Source organism: Primulina huaijiensis, chromosome 9 (assembly GCF_012295235.1).
Source record: "Primulina huaijiensis isolate GDHJ02 chromosome 9, ASM1229523v2, whole genome shotgun sequence".
NCBI classification, from domain to species: domain Eukaryota; kingdom Viridiplantae; phylum Streptophyta; class Magnoliopsida; order Lamiales; family Gesneriaceae; genus Primulina; species Primulina huaijiensis.
Window position 1 is genome coordinate 17,474,417 of NC_133314.1, and position 4,706 is coordinate 17,479,122.

A 4,706-nucleotide genomic window follows, 5' to 3' on the forward strand; every position below is an offset into this window, starting at 1 on the left:
TTTGATAATCTAGTTTTTGGAAATTTTAGAGGTGGCCTTCATGTCGTGAGTTTGCAGGCAGGGGTTGAAATATACTATTTCTTTTCAAATTCATGCCACTGGAATTCGAATTTCTAACTTTTTTCTTAGAAACTATAAGAATCTAAACTCTAAACCCAGCAAGAATCAAGAAAGATTATGTTTAAAAAATATTAATTAAATAATTAGAGATATACCTGACAAATAAATTGGGAAAAAGAGAGAACAATGGCACAAGGGGGTGTGGTGCAGGAAAGATGGTTGACAATTGAGATGGGAATTCCAATTTCCAGGCGCTCTTGAAGCTGTGAGAGATGAGCTTTTTTTTTCCTATCGTTTTTTTTTACTTTCTCTCTTTTTTTATTTTCATTTTATTTTTGCAATGGATGGGCTTAAGGAAAAAATTGGACTACACTATGACTATATAAAAAAAATTGATAATCTCAAGCCCAGCCCAGCCCATAATATGGCTACGCCCCTGGACGTAGGAGTAGTTGAAGTCTTCGAACATCCATAAACATATTTTGTGTACTTAACTGTTTGACTATCGTTTTTAAATTGATTTGATCAGTTCGAGCTGTAATCAGTTCAGTTCTCACCATAACCGAACTAATACATGCAAGAATAGATCCTCCTTATTTCAGTTATTCAGTTTACACAAGTTAAAAGGCTTTCAAATTAGTTAGCTTTCTTAACGAATGATTATTTCGAGTGTCTTACGCTTGATTTAAAATCAAACTCGATTTAATTCATCAGTGTTTACATTTTTAGAACACGACTTATTGAAGCTCATTGAGAATATTGTGTTTGAAACACCTTAGCAGGTGTGAGAACCAATCCATCAATTAGTATCAGAGCTAGTTGTTCTAAGAAGAACATTTGAAAACTGATATTTTAAATATGTTTCAAAATGTTATTTAAAATGGTTTTCAAAATCCTCTTAAAAATTTAGATGTACGATTTTATTTTGTCTTCACTATATTAAATTATCATTGACATTTATATTTATAATTTCAACCAGTTTACTATCCAAGAATTCTCAACTATTCATACACAATTTCCCAAATCCCAAGTGGTACGTATGAACCAATTATCTAAAGTCGATTCCAATATCCTTATAAAAAATAAACAATACTAAATATAGTAAGATTTTTTGATGTCACGTTGATATATAAATTTCGTTGGTACGAGGTAATGAAATACTAAATATAGTAAAGATTTAATATCTTTTACACACATTAAAATCTATTTAAATAAAAATAAAAAAATAACAAATTTTTTCCTCTCATTTTAAAGTATTGAGATTCATTTTTCTTTATTTCCTTTTTTTGATTAGATGGAATTTAATGAATGTAATATCGATTTTATTCTTGCCACATGTTCCACGTATGAGATTATCGGTACCAAATAAACAATATTCGATGAATTCAGTGATTTTTGGAAAAAAAGAATTACAAAAAAAAAAAATTCAAGTTACCAGATGAAAACCAAACTTAAACAAACTAAAAGACTGAAAATCAAAACAAATCAACTTATCAGTATTATATAGTTTACATGCTTATATATATTGTCGGATATGTTTAACAATTAAATCAAATTATTTGAATTTAATTCAAACTAATAAAATCAAGTTAATATATATTATCGGTAAATCAAGATAATTGAAAATTTGTTTTCGAAATATTCAATAATCATAAATGAATAAAAAAGAATAATAAAAAATAGAATATAAATATCAATTCCTTTTCAAAATTGAAATCAATAATCTCCGTTTATAAGGAATTATTTAATTACAAATTGGATGAAACCCGATTGATCAGTACTGGATTACGTAGAGCTGAACTAAATTTATAGGTAATTGGATTTATTGGTCGTTGGATATTTTATTATTTTGACTTGGACTGTTAGTTTTGGTCCTTTAAATAATTGAAAGGTTTTATTATTTATAGTTTTCTTTGTGACTAGTTTATAATTCTGATATAAAATTTAATTATATGACATACTATACTACCATTACCTTAAATCTAATGGTGTACGTTTCGTCATATTAGCACTATCAACATTAATATTACTCATGTGTTGAGATATGACTCTTTCAATCAGGGTCAGACCTTCAAGTTCGATTTGAACAATTAAAAACTATAAAAAGACTTTTGGGTTTTTTTTTTTTTGAATTTGGATAAGTTAAAGAATGAGTATTTAACTAGCATGACAAAATCTTGTATGGAGCTTCAATAATTATTTAGTCACAATGTACGTTCAGACATTAATGGTGATGAGTTGTGTTGGGTGTTGATGGTCATTAGATGCTATTTTACTACTGAAAAAAAATGATATTGTTTGGAGAAACTGAATGATTTATTCACAAATAATTAATTATATTGTCTATAAGATTTTGTTTATTGTACCATTAATAAATGCATCAACAGAAAGAACCTTCTTGGATTTTAAGTTAATTAATAATTATTTTCGATCAACAATGTCATAAGATGGACTAAATGACTAGCTGGGTTTCCGATTGAAAAAAAAATTATACGACAACTGGATTATACAGATTCAATAAATATTTTCTACTCTAAAACTGCTAGACGAATATTATTTATGTAATTGTCAGATATTTTGTTTACTTGTTATTAATTTAATATATTGTTATCTGTGTGTATGAATTGTTTATTATATTTGTTTTTTGTAAACTGAAATTTATTGATATTTACCACAATAACTTTTTTCGTCTCGGATTACATAGAACACAGATACGGCTCTACCTTCTATACACGATTAGCGTACTATCATAAGGGTTGCATCTCCCCAATCATGATCGACGCCCAAAAAATTTATATAAAGCTCACACCCTACAGATTAAATGAGAGATTTGATTGCCCATAATAATGGCAAAAACTTGTGTGAGACGGTCTCACGGGTCGTATTTTGTGAGACGGATCTCCTATTTGTGTCATCCATGAAAAATTATTACTTTTTATGCTAAGAGTATTACTTTTTATTGTGAATATCGGTAGGGTTGACCCGTCTCATAGATAAAGATTCGTGAGACCGTCTCACAGGAGACCTAATCCAGGAGAATATATCTCACCGTCCACAATTAGCAAAGGATTGCTTCTCAAGACCTGAATTCGGGATTGTGTTTTGATTTTTGTGAGTTGATATGCTTGTGGAGATCAATTTAAAGTCAGTCATGCTTATGATATATTTTGTATATGTTTGCGTGGGCATCAACTGTTTGATTAAGGTTACAAAATGCTTAAAAAAAATCATTCAAAAATCTAATTGGAAACATTAAGGAAACACCCATCATTCGAAAAGTTAGTCGCATTTGTGGGGAATTAAATCTTAACTCATTTATTAATAATTAATTTCCTTTGGACATATGCTTGTAAATGACTATTTTTTAAAAAATTCTACCAAACTACAAAACATAATTGGAATTGAAAACGTGTAAATCTCATAGAACAACATTCATGATCACAGAAATTGAAAATGGAAAAGAAAATACAGAGAAAGAAAGAAAACTTACATCTCAGAGAAGAGCGCTAGCAAGATTTAGTGTCGACGCCGCTGAGAGGATTGTGATGGTAAAGAACACGACCATTAGGGTTTCCAAATGAAAATCGATTTTAAATGAAGGTAAGAATAGAATCTTCCACGTCGAACATGTAAAATTTCATCACGTGACTATCACATGCTACATTTCCGTCTATTTTAACATTCAAATTAATGGTAGAATCAAATATGGACAATTAGAAAATGAGAATATTTATTTTTTTAAGCTAGCTCTGAATAACTGATTTTATTTCTTAGTGATATATAAAAAAAATTGACACACTGATGGCTGAATGTCTATATAACAGCATAATTTCAAATTTGAAACAGTCTCATGTAAAACTCTTCAATATTTGAGGTTACAAGAATGCAAAAGGTCAAATTCTTCATAATGTGCACTAAGAAAAAATAATGGAAATAATAGTTAATTTCAAGAATAAAGGGTCATAAATCAAATTTAAAATCGAGGTTGTAAATCACAAATATAAATACATCTAAACAATCACTAGAAAAAATGAAAATTTCTACAAACTTTTTGCATATTTTCTAGTTTATGGTGCTTTCAACTTAAGTAAAGTAGGTCCCGGTTAAGGCATGCACTTGGAGAGAGAATAGTAGATGTTGCAATATTTGCTACCCGTTAATGTACAATGTCAAGTTCTGGTACTCGGTAGAGCATGAATATCGATCCCACAGGAAGAACAATTTAATTATAAATTAATTACCATAATTAAAATAACCAGACTTTATTGATAAAATTTAATAGAATGTTTGTTGATAATTATGAACTAAAATTCATGAAAGCGCGCAAAAGATTTAAAATCAATGAGAATAAGAATATAGAGGTATGATTTCACTTAGTCTTCACTATATTAACTTATCATTGGCATTTATATTTATAATTCAACTCGTTTACTACCCAAGAATTCTGAACTATTCCTACTCCCTTTCCCAAGTGATGCATTGGAATCAGTTATCTAAAGTCGATTCCAATATCAATAAAAAATCAAAAAATAAATAATTTCAATAGCACAATAACTATTTTAATGGATTCTTGGAGTTATAGGCCTTCCGAACTCTATAAACATCAACAACATATTTGCCTACGATTCTATTCAAAATCCTCTCTC